This window comes from Hordeum vulgare, chromosome 3H (assembly GCF_904849725.1).
Source record: "Hordeum vulgare subsp. vulgare chromosome 3H, MorexV3_pseudomolecules_assembly, whole genome shotgun sequence".
NCBI classification, from domain to species: Eukaryota; Viridiplantae; Streptophyta; class Magnoliopsida; order Poales; family Poaceae; genus Hordeum; species Hordeum vulgare.
In genome coordinates this window covers 373,122,465-373,147,661 of record NC_058520.1, presented here as the reverse complement: position 1 = coordinate 373,147,661, position 25,197 = coordinate 373,122,465, and positions in this window count along the sequence as shown.

Genomic DNA, 25,197 nt, shown 5'->3' with positions numbered 1-25,197 from the left:
GGTGTTGATGAAGAAGCCCTCCGTGTCCGAATCCCCCTCCGGCAGGGCACCAGAACATGCCCCAGATGGGATCTTGCAGAGACAGAAGCTTGCGGCGGCGGAAAAGTGATTTCGATGATCTCCTGATTCTTTTGGCATTTTTAGGGAATATATAGGTGCAACCCCTAGGGCAGAGGGCGCCCAGGGGGCCCACATGCCTGTGGGCCGCGGCCTACCCCCCTGGCCGCGGGGTGGGGGCTTGTGGGGCCCCTGAGGCTCCCCTGCCTTGGCTCTCAAGCTTCCCGATCTTCTTCCGTTATAGAAAAAATATTTTCGGGGATATTCTTCCGTTTGGACTCCATTTCAAAATCTCATCTGAAAGGGGTCAAAATCATGGAAAAAACAGGAACCGGCACTTGGCACTGAGTCAATAAGTTAGTCCCAAAAAATATATAAAAGGTATGCAAAACATCCAAAGTTTGACAAGATAATAGCATGAAACCATCAAAAATTATAGATACGTTGGAGACGTATGAGTGAACATGCGCCAAGTCAAGCCACTTGAATTATTCAAAGAAGGATACCATCCTATCATACTATAACACAGTCATCTCAACATTCATGTGGGCATCCAAGACAAACCATTATAAGCTCCTAGCTAAGTAAGCATGGTATAAGCAACTATGATCTCTAAGTTGTCATTGCAAACATGTTTCTCTCACAACAAAGCTGAATCAGGAACGATGAGCTAGTCATATTTACAAAAACAAAATAGATCGAGTTCATACCAGCTTTTCTAGGCTCAGTCACTTCATCATATATCGTCATTATTGCCTTTTACTTGCACGACCAAAAGATGTGAACAATAATAAGCGTGCTCGTGCATTGGACTACGCTGGAATATGTAGGCAAACACAAAGGAGAAGACAAAGTAATATGGCTCTTTAACAGGTAAACATATATGCATGCGAGAGCCACTAAACATTGTAACCATGGTCTTCTACCTTGACCCAAAGAAAAACAAAACTATTTACACGGCAAAGCTCCCAACAAGCAAAAGAAGAACAAGAAAATCCTTTTGGGGTTTCTCAAATTAGACAGACACACGAAAAGAAAACTAGAAAAAGAAAAAAAACTAGCATGGATGATACAGTGGCATAGTGTGAACACCGACGGACAAAGTGAAAGCATAAGCAAGAATGTAAAGTCGGTGAGAAACACGTACTCCCCCAAGCTTAGGCTTTTGGACTAACTTGGTCTACTCCCAAGGATGGTCCTAGCAACACCCAAAATCATAATGGGGGTTATACGGGAACGTTGCGGCCACTGCCTGAATAGCTGCCTCACGGAGACGAGCAGCCTTTGCCTCCCTCTCATACTCCTCTGCCTCTCCTCTGGTTATGTAATATCTTCGTTTTACCTAAAAGTCAAAGAAGGCAGGAGCAGGAAGTGTAATATGGAAAACACGTTGTCGGTTAAATATTAAATGGTATAGGAGGGATTCATCATCCCTCTCAAGGAACTGGTAGCTGTCAAAGCGACGTGGTCAAGGAAAGCTGTATGGAGCGGGGGATCTCCTTCGCGGATGGGTACTCCAAGAAAATTTGCTATGCGAGTGGCATAGATCCCACCAAAGAAATCCCCTTCATTAGCATTATTATTCAGCCTCCTTGCTATTATAGCTCCCATGTTGAAACTTCTATCACCTCTTATTGCGCTCTTAAGAATACTAAGGTCGGGTGCGCAGAGGTGACAATGCTCAATCTTGCCATTAATGCATCTACCTATGAAGAGGGCAAAGTAATGCAAGGCAGGAAGATGAATGCTCCCCATGGTAGCTTGTGTAATATCTCTAGTTTCTCTGACAGTTATACCAGAGTAAAATATCTCTAACCGGAGACTTAGGAGGATCATTGAGACTACCCCAAATAGGTAACTTGCAAATTCTATTTAAATCCTCTAAATCCATGGTATACGATTTGTCATAGAGATCAAACAGTACCGATGTGTCACGGCCAAGTGAAAATTTGAATCTACGAACAAAAGAGGCAGTGAGAGCAACATACTATTCACATTTGTCGGAGATGAATTCTTCAAGTCCGACGTTGTGAACAAGTGCATCAAACTCATCTTTGAAACCTGCCTCAATCATGAATTCATCATAAGGCCATTCATATGGTTGTACCTGTGCGTCCCTTGGTTGGTAAGGATCGGGCTCCCGAATCGCAAGACGGGGACATCTCTTGCTTGAGGAACCACCATGATAGTTTCTCCTGAACATCTTCCTTTTCTGAAATTTTCAGTGACCCAAAGGAAAAGTGAACAAGGCCCAACTAAACTCGTAGAAACTACTCCCTCAAGTGCCTAGAAGCCATATTACGCATCAAAACCACTTGGGACTAGCTAGAATTAGCATGCAAAGCACAAGAACATGGTCACCAAGGAAGAAAAAATACGCGAAGTATAAGGCACTAGAGAAAAAACTAATTGGACCAAAGGAGAAGTCACTTACCAAGGAGTAATTTCCCAAAACAGTTCGGAGAATGGTGCTTTGAGCAAAGAGATCGAAAATCCCAGCAAGAGGAGCAAGAACACAGGTTTGAGCTGTGAAACGATTTTTTCTGGAGGTAGGAGAAGCAGATGAGAGCTAGAATGAGTGGAGGGGGTGCACGTGGGCCCCACAAGCCAGGTAGGTGCGGCCAAGGGGGGTGCCCACGCCTCCAGGGCTTGTGGCCCACTGGTGTAGCCCCCAGACTAGCTCTTCGTCTCAGTATTTTTCAAAAATTCCAGAAAAAATCATACTTGATTTTTAGGACGTTCAGAGAAATTTTATTTTTGGGGTACTTTTCTACGGGACGCTAAAACAGAAAACAGGGAAAACTAAACTAAACCTATCATTTTTCTTCTAAGCAACCGAAGGTGAAAGCTCCGAACAGAGGTTTGTGACTCCTCGATTCATCCATCTCATGGTCATCGAAAGAAATCCGTCAACGAGGTTGATCAAGTCTCCTCAACAAACCTTTCTGAATCGCAAAAGAAGACGGAGAATTTTCGAATAGTCACTAGGTTACCTCAATGGGGATATGTATCTCCCCAACAAGCAAATCATATGTCATCATAACAGGAGGTATAGGGCATTCAAAGCTCCCAATAAGAATCGATGAAGTTTTTTCGATAGCATTGATGCAATGTACTCGATATTGTTTCTTCGAAAAGTGCACCGTATGCTCATTACCATTGACATGGAAAGTGACATTGCCTTTGTTGCAATCTATAACAGCCCCTGCAGTGTTTAAAAAGGGTCTTCCGATGATGACCGCCATGGCATCGTCCTCGAGAATATCCAAGATAACAAAGTCTGTTAAGATAGTAACGTTTGCAACCACAACAGGCATATCCTCGCAAATGCCGATAGGGAAAGCAGTTGCTTTGTCGGCCATTTGCAGAGAGATTTCAGTGGGTGTCAACTTATCCAATTCAAGTCTACGATAAAGAGAGAGAGAGAGGAATAACACTAACACCGGCTCCAAGGTCGCATAAAGCAGTTCTAACGTAGTTACCTTTAATGGAGCAAGGTATAGTGGGCACACCGGGATCACCTAGTTTCTTGGGAGTTCCACCCTTGAAGGTATAATTAGCGAGCATGGTGGAAATCTCAACCTCGGGTATCCTCCTCTTATTAGTCACAATATCCTTCATGTACTTAGCATACGGAGACATTCTGAGCATATCTGTCAAACGCATTTGCAGAAAGATAGGTCTAATCATTTCAACAAATCGCTCAAAATCCTCATCATCCTTTTTCTTGGATGGTTTGGGAGGAAAGGGCCTGGGTTTCTGAACCCATGGTTCCCTTTCGTTACCATGCTTCCTAGCAGTGAAGTCATTCTTATCGTACCTTCTATTCTTAGGTTGTGGGTTATTAAGATCAACAGGTTCAATCTCCACATCCTTTTCATTGCTAGGTTGAGAATCTTCATGAACATCACTATTTATATTATCATTAGGCTCATGTTCATCACCAGATTGTGTCTCAGCATCAGAAACAGAGACATCGTTTGGACTCTCAGGTGTATCAGGATCTGGGTTGCTAGCGTGCAAGTTCCTATCATCTTTCTTCTTCTTTCTAGGATGACTAGGTGCATCAGTGCTAACTCCTTGAGAATCTTGTTCAATTCTCTTAGGATGACCCTTAGGATACAAAGGTTCCAGGGTCATTCTACTGCCTCTTGTGACGACCCTGACAGAATTGTCATTCAACTCATTGAGCAAGTCATTTTGAGCTTTAGGTACTTGTTCTAACTGAGTAGTAACCATAGAGGCATGTTTACTCAAGAGCATAAGATCATTGACATTTCTGTCCACACAAGCACTTAAATGACTAAGCATACGAGCATTATGTTCCAATTGTCTGCTAACATAATCATTGAAACACTGTTGTTTGGCAACAAATTTATCAAATTCATCCAGGCATAAGCTAGCAGGTTTATCAAAAGGAATATCACTCTCATCAAACCTACGCAGAGAATTTACTTCTACTACGTGTATCGGGTTATCAAGACCATGGATCTCTTCGATAGGTGGTAGATTTTTGACATCTTCCGATTTAATGCATTTCTCTCGCATAGATTTCTTAGCTTCTTGCATATCTTCAGGACTGAGGAATAGAATACCTCTTTTCTTAGGAGTTGGCTTAGGAGGTGGTTCGGGAATAGTCCAAGCATTCTCATTGCACAAGATGTTATTCAACAGGATCTCAGCTTGTTCTACAGTTCGTTCCCTAAAAACACAACCAGCACAACTATCTAGGTGGTCTTTCGAAGCATCGGTAAGTCCATTATAGAAGATATCAAGTATTTCATTCTTCTCAAGAGGGTGATCAGGCAAAGCATTCAGCAGTTGGACGAGCCTCCCCCAAGCTTGTGGGAGACTCTCTTCTTCAGCTTGAGCAAAGTTGTATATTTCCTGCAAGGCAGCTTGCTTCTTATGGGCAGGGAAATATTTTTCAGAGAAGTAGTAGACCATATCCTGGGGGCTACGCACACAACCAGGAGCAAGGGAAGTGAACCAGGTCTTAGCATCGTCCTTTAGCGAGAAAGGAAATAGCTTGAGGATATAGTAGTGGCAGATCTTTTCCTCACTAGTGAATAGGGTGGCTATATTGTGCAGTTTGGTAAGATGGGCTACGATCGTTTCAGACTCATAACCGTGAAAAGGATCAGATTCGACCATAGTGATTAACTTAGGGTCGACAGAGAATTCATAATCCTTATCGGTCACAAAGATAGGCGAAGTGGCAAACTTCAGGTCGTATTTCATCCTAGCGTTCAGAGATTTTTCTTTCCACTTGAGGAGTAATTTCTCAACATCATAGCTATCCTTACACGCAAGAAAGTCCTCAGCTATCTCTCCCTCCATAACATAACGCTCAGGCATATCAGGCAATTCAGGCATAGGAGAGCTAGTTCTAGCAGGCAAAATATCAGGTTCTACTTCAATAGTATCAGCAGTTTCAGAAGTATCATCACATCTAGCAGCAACTCTAGAAATTTGTGCATCAAGGAATGCACCTAGTGGCAAAGTAGTATCAAGCATAGAATCACCAGGCGAAGCAGTATCAAGCATAGCATCATCAAGCACACGTGACATATCAAGATTTCTAGCAGGAGGGGATGTCGCAAACTTACTCATAACTGAAGGTGAATCAAGTGCAGAGCTAGATGGCAGTTCCTTACATGTCCTCATAGTTGAGGGCAAGACTGTAGTTCTTGGATCTATCGGATTCCTCATAGTGATCAGCAGACAAAAATCCCAAGTGACTCAGAGAATATAGTTGTGCTTCCCCGGCAACGGCGCCAGAAAATAGTCTTGATAACCCTCAAGTATAGGGGATCGCAACAGTTTTCGAGGGTGGAGTATTCAACCCAAATTTATTGATTCGACTCAAGGGGAAGCGAAAGAATATTCTCAAGTATTAGCAGTTGAGTTGTCAATTCAAGCACACCTGAAAGATTTAGTGTCTGCAGCAAAGTATCAGTAGCAAAGTAGGGTGATAGCAGCAGTAGCAACGGTAACGAGTAGCAGCAAAGTAACAGCAGTAGCAACATAGAAACAACAGCAGCAGTAGCGGCAAAGTAACATAGCAAGGACCAGTAGGAAAAACTCGTAGGCATTGGCTCGGTGATGGATGATTATGCCGGATGCTATTCACCATGTAACAGTTATAACACAGAGAGATATGCAACTAGCTCCCTTTCGTCAATCTAATGTAGGCATGTATTCCGTATGTAGTCATACGTGCTTAGGGAAAAGAACTTGCATGACATCTATTGTCTATCCCTCCCGTGGCAGCGGGGTCCTAATGGAAACTACGGGATATTAAGATTCTCCTTTTAATAAAGAACCAGACCAACGCATTAACACTTGGTGAATACATGAACTCCTCATACTATGGTCATCTCCGGGAGTGGTTCCGGCTATTGTCACTCCGGGGTTGCTGGGTCATAACACATAGTAGGTGATTACAACTTGCAAGATAGGATCTAAAACACACATATATTGGCGAGAACATAATAGGTTCAGATCTGAAATCATGGCACTCGGGCCCTAGTGACAAGCATTAAGCATGGCAAAGTAGTAGCAACATCAATCATAGAACATAGTGGATACTAGGGATCAATCCCCGTCAAAACTAACTCGATTACATGATAGATCTCATCCAATCCATCATCGTACAGCAAGCCTATGATGAGATTACTCACGAACGGTGAAGACCATCATGGAATTGGCGATGAAGGAAGGTTGATGATGACGATGGCGACGTTTTCCCCTTTCCGGATCCCAGAAAGGACTCCAGATCTGCCCTCCAGATGAAGAACAGGAGGTGGCGGCGCCTCCGTATCGTAAAACATGATGAACTCTTCTCCCTGATTTTTTTCCGGACGAAATGGACTATATGGAGCTGGATTGAGAGGCGGTGGAGCTTTGTGGGCCTAACAAGCCTGCTAGGCGCGGCCTGGGGGGGCCACGCCTGGTGGGATTGTGGGCTCACGGCTCCACTCCCTCCGCTGATTCTTGCGCCAGTATTTTTCATAAATCCCAGAAAAATTCTCTGTAAATTTTCAGGTCATTCCGAGAACTTCTATTTCTGCGCAAAACCAACACCATGGCAATTCTGCTGAAAGCAACGTTAGTCCGGGTTAGTTCCATTCAAATCATGCAAATTAGAGTCCAAAACAAGGGCAAAAGAGTTCGGAAAAGTAGATACGATGGAGACGTATCAATACCCATCCACCACCTCTCATTCGATAGGAAGCACTCATAACACACACACACACACACTTTCCATATCCATTTTTATGAGAGAGATCCACCTACTCATGTGTTGAGATCAAGATATTCCAATCAATTCATTAGAAACTTGATCTCTAGCCTCCCCAAGTTATTTCCACCAAATTAATCTCTTCCACCCATGCCAAATCTGTGAGAGAGTGATTGAGTGTTGACAAGACTATCTTTTGAAGCACAAGAGCAAAGAGTTCATCGTTCTACTGCATCTATTACCTTTTGGAGGGTGGTGCCTCCTAGATTGGTTAGATGTCACTTGGGAACCTCCTACTTCATGTTGTGGAGTTGAACCAGGAAGTTTGTACACGCAAGGAGATTGCGTACTTCATAAAGATCTACCCCGAGTGAGGCTAGTCATGTGTGGACGTAAGCCATGGTGGAATAGACAAGGCCGCTTCTTCTTGGACCCCTTGTGGGTGGAGCCTTCCATGGACTCCCGCACTTGTTACCCTCCATGGGTTGAAGTCTCCACTAACATGGACGTACATTAGCACCACGTATGGGAACCACACCAAAAATCATCGTGCCCATCTTTGTATCTGATCTTCCTAAACTCGATTCCTTACTTACATGTGCAATATCTTTACTTACCACCACCATATATGTTGACTAACATGTGAGAGTGCACTAAACTTGTTAGAATTGCCAAAATCTGCCAAAATTAAAATTGGGAAAAGGCTAGGTTTTAATCTATGCAAGTAGTCTATTCACCCCCCTCTAGACATCCCTTCTAGTGATCCCACAGTTCCACTGCATCAAGAATTTCGGAGCCACCGAGACAAACAACCTCCTTAACAGAAACTTGGCAGCCTTTTCGATTTCACCGAAAGGAGCAACTCGGTTTCATCGAGACTATTCTCTCTAGCCCTAAAACATAAATCGGCCAGATCGTTTTTTCTAACTTGGTGACACTGTTGGGGATATTATCCCGTCGTATGACCCGCCCCAAGAGGCCGAGTCAAAATGATGGCGGCTCAACGTTCGTACCCAAGATGGGCCCTGACCTATTAAGCAGAAGGCGCAAGGCAGTTACCAGCGAGAGCCGGTTGCGGCCCAAGACAAGAAGATGGCGGCTCTTGGCCCACCAATGAGGAGGATTTCTAGGAGTTTCCTTGCTTAAGGAGCAATACAAGTTAGAGACATACCAGGTCAAGAATCATAACGTGACCCGGACTCTTCTAAACCTAGAGCCTCGACCTGTATATAGAGGCAAGTCTCTGGGGCTGGTAGGGTTAAATTACAATCAACCGAGAGGTTGGTCAGGCGAAACTACACCCTTGTAATCGATTTCTTCATCAATACACACAAAGAAGGACGTAGGCTTTTAGCTCTATCAGAGGGGACGAACCTGGGTAAACTGTCTCTTGTTGCCGATCAACCCCTTTGAGTCGCCACATAGTTGCAATGGCTTCACCACTAAGTCCTTTCACGAGGACGTCTGTCGTGACAAAACCATGACAGTTGGCGCCCACCATGGGGCCTCCACACAGTGGAGTTGAGTTCTCAAAGGGAGCCCTTCCAAGGTTCAGGAGCTACACGGTTGGCCTCATGACCAAGAGCCACCATGGAAAGTACTACATCGACAATTCGAGCTGGGGCCCCGAGGTCGGTTCTATCGAATCAGGTTACCGGGTCCCCTTCGGCAAGACTCACGTCTTCATCGGCAAGATCGGAACACCCGTTGTCGAGCCAGACATCTACACCGACATCATCAACCCGGCTCGGTTCGCCCAACCCGCCAAGTGTCAGATCAGGCGGCGCCGCATCTTTGTTGGTTTTACACACGGGGTTAGCCTCCCGGATGAGCCGGCGACCGGTGGAGACACCCGTGTCATCTCAGACGGCGAGTCTTCCATGGGGGACACAGACTCAATATGCCCTCTCTTTGAGGGAAGGTTTGGGGGCTTTCCTAAGGCGGCGATTTCTGAAGGACCGCAAGCACCACCTTGCCAAGTCGCCATCTACATGGCGGGGCCAGCGACGGCTCAGAATCAGCCAAATGCGATGACCGCTAATGGAGCCAGCGAGTTTGGAAAGACGCCGGCCCAAGCAACGACGGATCTGATGGTCGAGATGTCAAAACTCGTGGTAGTCGCCGTGCCGGCTGAAAATCGGGAGGAAATCAATGCTGAGCTGGCAAAACTGCATGAGGAGATGGCTAAGATACAACATGAGATTGACGCTGAGAACACCCGAATGGAAGATCGGCAGGTTTGAATTAACGAAGAGGTGGAATGCTTGAAGGCTCAGGCATGTCGTCTTGAGCATCAGTGTGTTGCATCGGATGCGGTGCACCACAGGAGGCATCAGAGTCGTATTCCGGTCAATCTTAATCCCACTCGCTTATTTGACACCCACATACACCTGGTGTGGAGCATAACCCGCCTCGTCAGACTAATTCGCAAGTCGAGTTCGTTCAGCAACCGGCTCAGCCTTTACCGATCCAGCAAGAAGCTCACCACTTTCAAACATCGCAAGGCCACTTCTCCAACCCCGTAGACAACATGTTGGTTGTTATTCGCCACTTGTAGTCTCTCCCTATTCGTGGAAACACCCTACTTGAGTTGGAAGCAAGGAACTCCATCGAGAAGCTAAAGACGGCGGTGGTTCAGCATGCGCAGTTTTCTTACAGTCGTGATCGACTGGACTCCACACCTCATGCTAGCCACACCAAGAGCCGCCCTGATGATCCCCCGGCAGTTTCCAACAGTGGTCACTAACAACAACTTCAAGTCAACCCGTCCGATCTGCCAACGTCAACGCTCAGGCATTTGTGAATGCAGCCCGAGCCGCCCGATAGGCAGAAGAAGAGGTGGCGGCGGCAATGGCGGGTCAGGTAGTTCCAAACTATGCCTAGCCGGCGCCCGCGTATAGTGGATCGGGAGGAAGGAATGTAGGCGTCCCCTGCTTATCGTTTGCTCTTTGCAACGAGTGCATGCCCAGAGATTTCAAAGGCTCTCACAAGGTGCCCAATTACACACACAATCTTGAGCAACATGCGTGGGTTGAGAGTTATGAGCTGGCCATGGATATGCTCGATGCTAGTGATCAGTCTGTGCCAAGTATTTCACTATCATGTTGGAGGGGCCGGCTCGCACATGGCTGAAAAATTTACCACCCAACTCCATCAATACCTGGGTGGAATTGAAGGAGCGATTCATTAAGAACTTTCGTGGAACTTGCAAACGCCCAATGACGATTGTAGATCTACAAAACTACGTTCAGCGGGCGGATGAGTCGGCTCACCATTGGACACGGCGGGTTGCGGAGATTATCCATTCATCGAATGATATCACGGCGGCTCAGGCCGTGTTGATCTTGGAGAAAAAGTGCCATTTCAACCTTTGGTATTAAAGCTTGGTCGTCTTAAGAGGAAGGTGTAGGATATGAGCGAGTTGATGGACACCCTCACCAGGTATGCCGAGTCAAACGGCACAAAGGATGCTGGCTCTGATGATGATAAGGACAGTGAAGTCAAGAAAGGATACGAGACCAAGAGTCACCTCCAAAGCTCAAGGGCGTAATGGCAACCAGGGAGGTCAAGGAAAGAGAAGGCAGCAAGATAGCATGTCTGATTTAGTTCCCAACACTAGCACTAGGCGAAGGAACCAGCGTCTGAACGCTGGTCAAGATCGGGGCTTTAGTGGGAAAAAGCAGTGCAATTACGAGGAGCTGCTCAAGGGGCCTTGTCCTAAACACAGTACCCCGAATACCCCATCCAACCACTCTTGGGAAAACTGCTTCGTGATGCAGGAATTTCGTCTTCAAGCGTCTAGAAATCACCAAGGGGGAAACGGTGGCGGCCATTCGGGGTCAGTTTGGTCCTCGCGGGTCATAAGGGGGCTCGTTTGGCGGCTTCCCTAGTTCGGTCCCTCAGGGACAAGGCGGCTCGAATAATAATGGCGGACAGCAGTCTGGCCAGGGTAACCAATAGTACAACAACGAGGGCGTGTTTCAGCAGCAAAACAATCAAGGCGGATTTCAGCAGCCGAATAACCAGCATGGTTTCCAGAGCAACCTTAAGCAGCTGAATATTGGCCAATACCATGTTTTCACCACTAACACATGTAAAAGTGACAAGAAAACTAAACAGAGGGTGATCAACATGGCTAAGCCGGTGGTCCCCAGATATCTCAATTGGTCTGAACAGCCCGTCACTTGGAGTAGAGTTGATCACCCGCCCGAGATTGATAATCCTGGAGACTTAGCGTTGGTGGTGGCACCTCAGGTTGGGGATACAACCTCTCTAAAGTCCTCGTTGATGGAGGTAGCAACATCAACATCTTGTACTACGATATCTTTTGGCTGATGAATTTTCCTGAGAAAGACTTGATGGCTTCGACCATGGTTTTTCACAACATTGTCCCGGGCAAGTCGGCGTATCCAGTTGGTCGGATCAAGTTGAATGTGGCTTTTGGTGATGAATCCAATTATAGGAGCGAGGCTCTCATGTTTGAGGTGGTCAAAATCAAGAGTCCTTATCATGCTCTATTCGGGCGGCCGGCTTACGCCCACTTCATGGCTCGGCCTTGGTACGTGTACCTCAAGCTCAAATTGCCCTGTCTTAAAGGTACCATCACAGTCAATGTCACACCCCAGTTTTTGGCTTTCGTGACTAACTAACTTATTTCAAAATTTAGGACCAATTAAAATTTTTGAGAATGCTTGTGATGCTTGGAGTGACTATTGTCTCCCTGTTTGTTTAATTACATGTGATTGATCCCCATTAATTCTTGCCATCCTCCTAATCACCTCCTCACTCCATGATCTCCTTCCTAATGATCATACCATGTGTTTAGGACAAATATCTATTTTTAACAAATATTTATTTTTCCCAAAAAGCATTTCTTTAAATTAAACTTTCAAACCCCTCAGATGAGGTTTGTACTACAAGTCCTCAAATTAGGGAATTTCTTTTGCACCAATTACTTTATTTGAAACCTATTATCAAAATGTCTTCCAAAGACCACCAAATTATTATTTTAAAAGTTATTTTCTTATTTTATTTAAAAGCCTTTCTGTGAGGCCAGAAATGGTCTCTTATGAAGGAAAGTTACTTTTATTGCTTTATAAATATTTAAGAAAATCTAGGGGAACTCAGTGGATATATTTATTCCATATTTATGAGTTTCAACACATGGTCATGTTCAAAATATTGGGCAAACCCCTTCAAAACCATTCTTGCCTATTTCAAGCTTTTGGGATATTTCTATAAGAAATATTCTCAATAAATTCCAGTAAAATTCTAGCATGTCATCTATGATATTCTTGATGATCTTGCCAAGTTTCATTTAAATCCAAGTTGATTTGGCTCCCCTAATAACTCTAAAACCCTATCTGTTCAGAATCAAATTTGAGCAACTCTACATTGTGAAGTGTCTCCAATTGTGCTCAAATTTGGTGGACATGTTCCAATACTCCAATGAGGCATCCACACCAAGTGGTACACAAAGGAGAATAGAGGAACTTGTCCTAAGACCCTGAAAACCCTCTGTGTTGATTTCTGACTTTGGTAAACTTTACATTATAAAGTTTCTCCAATTGACCTCAAACTTTTTGTGCATGCCTTAATGCTCAAAAAATGCCCCTACACCAAATATTGGATTTGTGGGAATTTATTTGAATAAGGTTCTAAGCAGAAACCCATTTCTGCCCATTTCTAGGGTTTTTCAAGTCTACATTGGAAAACTCCTCCAGCAAATCCCAAATTTGGTGTGCAAGCCTATTTGCATCTATTGTTTGACCCTGTTAAGTTTGATATCCATTGGAATCCATCTGGTAGCCTAACCACAGATCAAACACCTTGTGTGCACTCACTAATTTGGCTTTATTTGCCCCTTCCACTTTATTCCTTGAGCTCAACTTTCTACCACAGCCTCACATAGTCATATTGTACCTCTAGTAACTTTCCCATGGCCACTGGGCAATTATTGGGGAAGGACCATTTGTAAGTTTCTCTCATTTTCACCCTTGGCAGCACTGTTTTACCCTTCTTCCCATTCTTCTGCTTAAGCTATCACTCCCAACTCTTTCCAGAGCATCTAATATATGCCAAGGCTTCATTCAGAACCAAGATATGGCATGCTCATGTGGGAAAAATGAGCAGCACCTCCTCAAGTTCATTTCTGGCAGAAATGTAGCTTCGTACAACAAGTGCTAGCTACACTTCCTTTCTTAAGCTGAATGTTTGCAAGCGTGTAGTCCTTCCATACCAGATGCTCCAGGACATGGTCTCACCTCCCCTCTCTGCCTGTGAAAACCATTTGCATCAGCCCCTAGTTTCCTCCTGAAATGTTCACAGCAGTCAAACCCCATTCAAACCTTCTTCACTTGGCTCCAAACTCCTCTAGTGACCTCTAGGAAGCATGCCTTGCACGGGAAACATCTTTTTAAGGTCGAATGGACACCCTGGACACGCGTGGCCATGGTGACCACGCTGTCAGCCTGCACTAATGGTGCTCTGCACCATTTCCTTGTTCCCTAGCTCGTGTCCCGCAGCTGCAGTATGCCCCAGTGTGTCTCAGAGGCTCCCCTTGACCGTTCAAACCGCTCCCCACCATCAGCTAGCCTCCAAGACCCCTCAGGCATGCGTGGCGACCATGCACCAAGATCTCCAGAGAGCTCTCGAGCTCTCTCGGCTCCTCCTCCCCACTTAGAGCCTCCCGAACACCTCTAGCTCCTCCAGAAACCTCTCCCCTCACCCTTGGGCTCCCCTTGAGCTCCACCTTGAGCCCCTTCTCCTCCCACGCTTCCTCCTCTCCTCCCATGGCCGCCATGGCCAGCTTCGGCCATGACAGCGCCTGGGCTCTCTAGCTCCCTCTCTCCACCCCTAGCTCAACCAGGAGGACCCCGAGGCCACCATGGAGCCGCCCCACTCCTCCTTTCCCCCTCTCAGTCGTCGGGGCGCCCTCCCCACGACTGCCACCGTCGGCCTCCGCCATGGCAGGGAACTCCCTCGCCTGGGGCTCCCCTCATGGAGCTGGCTCCTCCTGGGGCGCTGGAGGCTTTGCCTCAAGCCCGTGCTGGTCGGAGGTCCGCCGGAGAGTGGCTGGAGCCACCGGAGCCGGGCCCCTGCATCGGCCGGCCCTTCCTTCTTGCGTGCCCAGATCGGGTGGGAGGAAAGGGAAGGACCCGACAAGCGGGCCCCGCTCGTCAGCCGGCTGGCCAGGCCGCCAGGTCGGCCGCGCCACTTAAGTGGCTGCGCCTTTGTGAGGTGCCGTCTCCCTGCACGGAAAACGCATTTAGCACTAGGGCGCCTCCTACGTGGCTCGGTTGGCCAAGCCAAGACAGTGGGCCGGCCCGAAGGCCTAACTGACGCGCAGTGCGCAGGATAGCCCCCCACCAAAGCTGAGTCTTTTCCCTTTTTCATATTCGGTTAAAACTTCCAAAATCTCCCATAAATTCATACTAACTCGCATTTCATTGATTCAAATTTCTGCAGGATCCTAAAAATCAGGCCTATCCAAATAAGTGCTTTGCGCATTTTTCCCTACCCACTTTTTGTTGCAATTCATTTAAAATCCAGATCTCTCCATATTTGACTCCACTTTGGAAATTTCCCTAAGATTCAAATCAACTCCAAATGGAGTGATTCAAACTCCCAGAGCCTTCTAAAATCCTTCTCTACTTTTAGAACCCTGGTCAACATTTTTGTGTGACTTACTTCTGTTGCAATAAATAAATAGCTCCTATTGCTATTTATACCTCATTGTAAAATCTCTAGAATATTCATACCATCTCCAAATCCAGTGAAACCACTTCCTAAATATTTCTAAAATCATTCTCTGTTAAATGGGTGCCTCCACTCATTTTTAACAGAATGATTTCTGTTGGCTTATTCAATGGCCACCTATTGCTCCTTTCACCTATTCAAAAATCCTTGATGATTCAAATATCCTATATCAAGCTTCAGGTATTTTTCTTATGACCAGAGAGGTCCAAGAAAAATAAAACTTCTATTTATAGAACACTTTTATTCTGCTTGCTATATGGCTTACTATAGTTGTTTCCGACGATAGTTAACGGTAGACGGAGTATTCGGAGTTGGAGCGGAAGACCTCGAAGACCCCGAGGACTTACGTGACCAAGGAAAGCAGCCCTTTGACCATGACTTGAGCACAAACATTGTTGCATGCTAGAACAGTTGGTATTTTCCCGTTGCATGTGATCACGATGCCGGTTCATCATTTGGTGATGGCACCGGAGGCTTCTTCAAAGCCCTTGCATGTTGATGATGTTATTCATGTGGCTCCTCGGAGCACAAACATCATGAGCTTGACCCTACCATCTATGAGGATCATGCTACTGTCATGTTGACTGGTAGAGTAAGATCATTGCATTGAGCTTGACCCTACCCCTTGAGGGTCATGTTAGTACCATGTTGACAAGTAAAGATAGAATCATATTATCACAAGCATGATGATGAGTTCAATAAAGATTTTATGAAAACCCCGTCGGGTGCCACTAATGCCTGAGGGTGATGATGAGTTGGTGGCCACTTTTGGAGAAGTGGTGCACCGGGTATTTTGCGTGTGTGGTTTCGGAAATGGGATTAGATTTATGATGTGTCGACCGTCCCAACCTTACCAGTACGACCACGATACCCCTTTATGGGACGGGGCTTTGTTGATTACTCTGGTCGGTACTAGCAAAGAGCCACATTACTAGTGGCGGGAGTGATCGGTGTCACTCTCGTGATGGGGTCGTGCCAGGTAGGACGACTATGCCATTATTATGAGTTCCAGGCACACCGTTGGTCCCCCCATGGTTGATACTGTCTAGAGTCAGTGCTCGTAAGACGTACAACATGTGGGCTCGGTACCAATCGAGTGGACCTCTTTGTCTAGTATCGTCAGGGGAAAGATGATGATCGGGTACTTACCTCGGGTATATGTGATATACCGCGAGTCGTGGATGACACGGAAGTTTCCTGTTTCTCGTGGGTCCAGCGTACTACCTCTGCAGAGTGTCAAACTATTCGAATAGCCGTGTCCACAGTCAAGGACAGTTGGGTGGTGCTGCTTAAACTACGTCCAGCGTTTCCGCATAAACTAAGAGTTTGTGTGTGTGTGTGTGAGTTTGGTGAATGGTGTTAATAACCGGAGTTACTTGAGGAATTGATATGACCAAGTTCGGTGACTTGGCCTATAGGGTGAACCCGGTGTGTTCAACCCTTAGCAGATATGTTGATATTTGTAACATGTTCTTCAAGAGTAGTTCTTTAACTTGTTGCATATACATGATCATTCTACCCAGATGACTTACACTAAAGATGCATGATATTGTTATCCTTCACTTTCATTGTTCGTATCATGGGCTGTTTGCGAGTACATTCAAAGTACTCATTGGCTTGCCACTTGTTATTTCATTGACCAGGTGTGAAAGACAAGATATGGTGAAGATTAACTCGGTGACGTTCTTGCGAGCTAGGACGCTTCCCAGTCAGAATGCCTGTAGGTTAAGGCTTATGGCATGGGTTCACGCTTTCGACCAATAATTCCGCTATTGGTCTAGTTTAGTGCTTTGGCCTTTAAGGCCCTATGTATGTAAGACTCGACCGAAGTGGTCATTTATTGTATCAAACGGTATGTATGGATGTAAGACTCTATTATTCAGTACCTGTGTCCAGTGAGCATTGATCCTTGGGATCACTGGGCACGGTGATCTCGACTTACCAGTCGGGGTCCCCACAGAGCTGGTATGAGAGCCATCCTGACTGTAGGAAACCCTTAGTAAGCATGGACGTTAGTTATGATAAAACTGCTTTCCGAATCCTTCAAAATACTTACAAAACTTATATATTTTCTCAACTCTCCTAAAACTTCAAAGAAATTGAAGGTTATGCTCTAGGCTTCCACTCTTATTTTCTTGACACTCCTCGTCTACTTTTTCAAAACTTGCTAATGGTCGCTACAACCTTATGCCCTTCTGACCACGGGATAAATTGAAATCCTCGTGGGCAGCCCGAAGGAAGTAACCTTTCCAGGCAAACACCTGTGTTGAAGGACAGAGAAGACCACTCCACGACCAGACGACACCAACAGAAGTACCTCCATGAGGAACAAGGACATCTAGGCTTAGAAGATGGTGAAACCCTGGGCACTGTTCCAGAGTGATGCCACTTTCGCCTACAATAATATGGACATAATATATGCAAACCTTGATCTGCATCACTAGTTGAGCGACCTTGTCAGTTATAAGTAATTGTGTCGACCACCACCGGTGGATGAGAATCTTGCCATTTGGTCCGCCTCACCTTAGTGAGCAGAAAACGGTTCTCTTCATCCCCTGCTCTAGGTGTCGGTATCGCAATTAGTATGATTGACAGATCAAAACTCTATCATGTCTTGCAAATATTGGTGCATGAAGGTGTCCACTTGAGACCCTCGAAGCCTCTGAAGACAAGAAGACGATGACAAGATTACGAAGACAAGGAAGACCCTGTCAGTGACAGCTATGAAGAACCACCTTGGTCAGCAACTTCCCAGACGAGAAGACAACCAGAGTTCCTTACAACTCAAGCGAATTGCTTCAGCAAGCGACAACAAGAGGCGTGACAACACCCTGAGAAGGTCCAGAAGACTTAGCGGACTCCTCTCCGGAGCAAGAAGCAAGCACGACTGTCGAGTCCCTGAACCTAGGATAGGATGAGTCATGAATTCCCTATGCGAAGTCGAGTCCGTGAAATGGTTCGGATGGACCATGTTGTGTGTTGTTTGTTTTTGTTGTTTGTGCTTTGATATGAGTCGCGCTTTTGCTTAGGCAACAAGTATGCGGTTATATCACTTGCCTTATTTTGATGTTCAAAATAATTTTTGCACTTGTTTGAGTTCATTTTTCAACGCTTGTTTGATTGCACTAAGACCCTTAGACCTTCCCCTTGGTGCTCTCTCTCTCTCACACCCCTCTCGACAACTGAAGACGGCAAGGCAGATGCACCAAGGATCTGCTTCGAAGCACAGCTGACGTTGAAGACACTGACTGTGCTACGCTTAACCACACTCAACCCATAGGAGTGTGTTTTCCCCTCGAGATTGGAAAACCACACTAGACCAGACTAACCTCCACAACCCTTTCCGGCTCAAATTTTCTGGTCACTTGTCTAGTACACGGACTTGCCAGAACTCGTGTAGGTCCCCGATAAACCCCGCTGAGCACCGGGTTCTCAATGGAACGAGTGATCACCGTGAACAAGTATCCTTCCATCTTAAGCTAGCATTGTAACCTTGATGCAATAAGAGGATCGTTCTCGGATATAGAGTAGACTAAAGACTGTCATGGTGATGATATGTGTCTTGAGGATGTAGCTAGACTAATTTTGGTGGATCGTGAGACCCTTATAAAGGTAGGTAAACTTGGTGGAACAAGTTGTTATTAGCATAATCTTCATAATCTGGAGTAAGATTGGATTTAGTAGGATGATTATGATCGCGAACATTATTCTCTATGGTATACATGACTTTAGCAAGTAGTTGGCATGGTTTGGAGATAATTACCATAATGACTTGGAGTGTCAAGTAGACTTCCTGTTGGATTGAGTCTTGGATTTAAATAGGTAATCTAAATAGAGTATTGAGGATGACAAAGACCACATGGTTCATAGTAAATTGGATTTAGCTCGTTAATCTCGATCATGGTACCATGTTTCTCGGTGGATATAGAGTACATATACTTGGAGTTGTCAAATAGATTTACAACCTATGTAGTTTGGCCTTGGAGATTAGATGGCCATGATTATTGAAGTTGGTGGATATACTACGACGTAATTCTTGCAGTAATATGTGAATTATGAGGACTCTAGAGATCATGTAAAACCCATCAATGTTGGATTTGTAGGAGTGGTGAGTCTAGTCATGGTTGGTCGGATTGATGGATTACTTGATCAGATTCATAGGAGGGAAACAAAATATTGGATTGGTCTACTACGTGTTTCCTTAATATAGTAGTGTAGTACCCTGTCCATTGGACGACTTAGGTGGACAATTGGATTTGTTGTGCCTCAGATTCAATCGTGGTAGCTCTATGTCTCCCCAAGGTCCTTGCATAGTAATGCATGTGCATTTGGGGATACACCATACTTATAGTGCTTGGGTTTAGTTCTTCCCTCAACCCGGGGTTGACTAGCATGAGCGGTGTGGAGTTGACCCACGTAGGATGATATCCTTGATGAGATGAGGTGATGTTGTCTCAAGTTAGCAGTCGAACTATTGGCATCTAAGGAATGTGCTTAGAGATAAGATAATAACTGTTCGCCCACATCCTAAGTTCCTTGAGACCCTAAAGCTTCGCTTAGCCACAAAATGGACGGATTACGACCATAGAAGACGACTCTAAGTCGTTGAAATGTGGTCAGTACCCTCCCATAGCAAGTCCCGTTCTCCTCACCTGACTTTTGAGCACTGTGCTTATGTCATGTTTGGGAAGGTAGGTTGTCATCCTCACTCAAGACATACTTACTCACCCTGTAAAAGGAAGAACACCTTAGTCGTGCTTGGTCGAGCCCAGGAACGCTGATTGTTATGCCTCTCGAAGGTACTGTGATATCTTGAGAAGGTGGACTTCTCGAGGCAATCCCAAGACAACGGAAGACTATCCTACGCAAGCCAAGACGAAGAACCGCCGTGACAAGGGAGCCACGACAACGACGATGATGCAACAAAAGTCAACCACCGACCGCGCACCGACCACATCAACGATGTCAAGAAGCCTCGACGACATAGAAGAACGACGCATTTTATTGCAACTCCAACATCGACTACGCCGACCACAACAAGCTAGGCAGCGCCTAATCGTCATGAACCCTGCCACCGCGGAGAGCCACCGTGCGGGCGGCAGCATCCTGGCGATCATCGTGGACAATCGCGCAGTGCAGCGCCGAGATCCCGACCAGCAACGCCACCATCTCGGAAAGGAAGATGATGAGACATCCTGGTGTCTCGTCAGCCATTGGCATCCTTCCTCGAGCACCTGCAGCAGAAGAAGAAGAAGAGGACCTGAGCAGCAGCAAGTGGTGAGGCTGGGTGGAGAACGAGAAGGACTCCCTGGCCAATTTATAGCCAGGACCAGAGAGCCACTAGCCAGGCCACCAGCCCCGTTTGCCGCTCGGCCGTAGGTGCTCGCTGGGAATCCCAAAGCAGTGCCAACATACCAGGCCCGTGAGGTGGGTGCTTGCTGCACCGGCAGATGGCTCACCGCACGCCATCGTAGGGCGGCCCCGGACACTGTACGCCCTAGGCACCGCAAGTGGAGACAACACCTGGGGCTCACCCAAGAAAGAAGAATCAGATGTAGAAGAAGAGGCTGACGGCTGACCCTGGGCCCACTTGTCAGCCAGAGCAAGTATCAGGTAACAGGTATGACTAGCAACCAGGTATGACAACTTCCCCTTTCTCCACCATCCTCATAGAACGTTGAGGCACCAATAAGTGGTATTCTTGAGGTGACCCCATGAGACCACATTTGGATTATCGTTGTTAGTAAGTCCTGCAGCATAACAGGACCAGACCCTTGTTTCCGTCTTAACAAATCTCGGGGACGAGATTTTCTTAAGAGGGTAAGGTCTGTCACACCCCAGCTTTTGGCTTTCCTAACTAACTAACTTATTTCAAAATTTAGGACCAATTAAATTTTTTGAGAATGCTTGTGATGCTTGGAGTGACTATTGTCTGCCTGTTTGTTTAATTACATGTGATTGATCCCCATTAATTCTTGCCATCCTCCTAATCACCTCCTCACTCCATGATCTCCTGCCTAATGATCATACCATGTGTCTAGGACAAATATCTATTTTTACCAAATATTTATTTTTCCCAAAAAGCATTTCTTTAAATTAAACTTTCAAACCCCTCAGATGAGGTTTGTACTACAAGTCCTCAAATTAGGGAATTTCTTTTGCACCAATTACTTTATTTAAAACCTATTATCAAAATGTCTTCCAAAGACCACCATATTATTATTTTAAAAGTTATTTTCTTATTTTATTTAAAAGCCTTTCTGTGAGGCCAGAAATGGTCTCTTATGAAGGAAAGTTATTTTTATTGATTTATAAATATTTAAGAAAATTTAGGGGAACTAAGTGGATATATTTATTCCATATTTATGAGTTTCAACACATGGTCATGTTCAAAATATTGGGAAAACCCCTTCAAAACCATTCCTGCCTATTTCAAGCTTTTGGAATATTTCTATAAGAAATATTCTCAATAAATTACAGTAAAATTCTAGCATGTCATCTATGATATTCTTGATGATCTTGCCAAGTTTCATTTCAATCCAAGTTGATTTGGCTCCCCTAATCACTCTAAAACCCTATATGTCCAGAATCAAATTTGAGCAACTCTACATTGTGAAGTGTCTCCAATTGTGCTCAAATTTGGTGGACATGGTCCAATACTCCAATAAGGCATCCACACCAAGTGGTACACCAAGGAGAATAGAAGAACTTGTCCTAAGACCCTCAAAACCCTCTATGTTGATTTCTGACTTTGGTAAACTTTACATTATAAAGTTTCTCCAATTGACCTCAAATTTTTGTGCATGCCTTAATGCTCAAATAATGCCCTACACCAAATATTGGATTTGTGGGAATTTATTTGAATAAGGTTCTAAGCAGAAACCCGTTTCTGCCCATTTCTAGGCTTTTTCAAGTCTACATTGGAAAACTCCTCCGGCAAATCCCAAATTTGGTGTGCAAGCCTATTTTCATCTATTGTTTGACCTTGTTAAGTTTCATATCCATTGGAATCCATCTGGTAGCCTAACCACAGATCAAACACCTTGTATGCACTCACTAATTTGGCTTCATTTGCCCCTTCCACATTATTCCTTGAGCTCAACTTTCTACCACAGCCTCACATAATCATATTGTACCTCGAGTAAGTTTCCCATGGCCACTGGTAAATTATTGGGGAAGGACCCTTTGTAAGTTTCTCTCATTTCCACCCTTGGCAGTACTGTTTTACCCTTCTTCCCATTCTTCTGCTTAAGCTATCACTCCCAACTCTTTCCAGAGCATCTAATATATGCCAAGGCTTCATTTAGAACCAAGATAGGTCATGCTCATGTGGGAAAAATGAGCAGCACCTCCTCAAGTTCATTTCTGGCTGAAATGTAGCTTTGTACAGCAAGTGCTAGCTACACTTCCTTTCTTGAGCTGAATGTTTGCAAGCGTGTAGTCCTTCCATACCAGATGCTCCAGGACATGGTTTCACCTCCCCTCTCTGCCTGTGAAAACCATTTGCATCAGCCCCTAGTTTCCTGTTGAAATGTTCACAGCAGTCAAACCCCATTCAAACCTTCTTCACTTGGCTCCATACTCCTCCAGTGACCTCTGGGAAGCATGCCTTGCACGGGAGACATCTTTTTCAGGTCGAATGGACACCCTGGACACGCGTGGCCATGGTGACCATGTTGTCATCCTACACTAATGGTGCTCTGCACCATTTCCTTGTTCCCTAGGTCATGTCCCGCAGCTGCAGTATGCCCCGGTGTGTCTCAGAGGCTCCCCTTGATCGTTCAAACCGCTCCCCACCATCAGCTAGCCACCAAGACCCCTCAGGCATGCGTGGCGACCATGCACCGAGAGCTCCAGAGAGCTCTCGAGTTCTCTCGGCTCCTCCTCCCCACTTAGAGCCTCCCGAACACCTCTAGCTCCTCCAGAAACCTCTCCCCTCTCCCTTGGGCTCCCCCTGAGCTCCCTCTTGAGCCCCTTCTCCTCCCACGCTTCCTCCTCTCCTCCCATGGCCGCCATGGCCAGCTTTGGCCATGACCGCGCCTGGGCTCTCGAGCCCCCTCTCTCCACCCCTAGCTCGTCTAGGAGGACCCCGAGGCCACCACGAAGACGCCCCACTCCTCCTTTCCCCCTCTCAGTTGTCGGGGCGCCCTCCCCACGACTGCCACAGTCGGCCGCCGCCATGGCAGGGAGCTCCCTCGCCCGGGGCTCCCCTCATGGAGCTGGCTCCTCCTGGGGCGCTGGAGGCTTTGCCTCAAGCCCGTGCTGGCCGGAGGGCCGCCGGAGAGTGGCTAGAGCCACCGGAGTCGGGCCCCTGCATCGGCCGGCCCTTCCTTCTTGTGTGCCCAGATCGGGCGGGAGGAAAGGGAAGGACCCGACAAGCGGGCCCCGCTCGTTAGCCGGCTGGCTAGGCCGCCAGGTGGGTCGCGCCCCTTAAGTGGCTGCGCCTTGGTGAGGCGTCGTCTCCCTGCACGGAAAACGCATTTAGCACTAGGGCGCCTCCTACGTGGCTCGGTTGGCCAAGCCAAGCCAGTGGGCCGGCCCGAAGGCCTAACTGACGCGCAGTGCGCAGGATAGCCCCCACCAAAGCTGAGTCTTTTCCCTTTTTCTTATTCGGTTAAAACTTCCAAAATCTCCCATAAATTCATACTAACTCGCATTTCATTGATTCAAATTTTTGCAGGATCCTAAAAATCAGGCCTATCCAAATAAGTGCTTTGCACATTTTTCCCTACCCACTTTCTGTGGCATTTCATTTAAAATCCAGATCTGTCCATATTTGACTCCACTTTGGAAATTTCCCTAAGATTCAAATCAACTCCAAATGGAGTGATTAAAACTCCCATAGCCTTCTAAAATCCTTCTCTATTTTTAGAACCCTGGTCAACATTTTTGTGTGACTTACTTCTGTTGCAATAAATAAATAGCTCCTATTGCTATTTATACCTCATTGTAAAATCTCTAGAATATTCATACCATCTCCAAGTCTAGTGAAACCACTTCCTAAATATTTCTAAAATCATTCTCTGTTAAATGGGTGCCTCCACTCATTTTTCACAGAATGATTTCTGTTGGCTTATTCAATGGCCACCTATTGCTCCTTTCACCTATTCAAAAATCCTTGATGATTCAAATATCCTATATCAAGCTTCAGGTATTTTTCTTATGACCAGAGAGGTCCAAGAAAAATAAAACTTCTATTTATAGAACACTTTTATTCTGCTTGCTATATGGCTTACTATAGTTGTTTCCGACGATAGTTAACGGTAGACGGAGTATTCGGAGTTGGAGCGGAAGACCTCGAAGACCCCGAGGACTTACATGACCAAGGAAAGCAGCCCTTTGACCATGACTTGAGCACAAACATTCTTGCATGCTAGAACAGTTGGTATTTTCCCGTTGCATGTGATCACGATGCCGGTTCATCATTGTGGTGATGGCACCAGAGGCTTCTTCAAAGCCCTTGCATGTTGATGATGTTATTCATGTGGCTCCTTGGAGAACAAACATGATGAGCTTGACCCTACCATCTATGAGGATCATGCTACTATCATGCTGACTAGTAGAGTAAGATCATTGCATTGAGCTTGACCCTACCCCTTGAGGGTCATGTTAGTACCATGTTGACAAGTAAAGATAGAAGTATATTATCACAAGCATGATGATGAGTTAAATAAAGAGTTTATGAAAACCCCGTTGGGTGCCACTAATGCCCGAGGGTGATGATGAGTTGGTGGCCACTTTTGGAGAAGTGGTGCACCAGGTATTTTGCGTGTGTGGTTTCGGAAATGGGATTAGATTTATGATGTGTCGACCGTCCCAACCTTACCAGTATGACCATGATACCCCTGTATGGGACGGGGCTTTGTTGATTACTCTGGTCGGTACTAGCAAAGAGCCACATTACTAGTGGCGGGAGTGATCGATGTCACTCTCGTGATGGGGTCGTGCCAGGTAGGACGACTATGCCATTATTATGAGTTCCAGGCACACCGTTGGTCCCCGCATGGTTGATACTGTGCAGAGTCGGTGCTCGTAAGACGTACAACATGTGGGTTGGGTACCAATCGAGTGGACCACTTTGTCTAGTATTGTCAGGGGAAAGATGATGATTGGGTACTTACCTCGGGTATATGTGATAT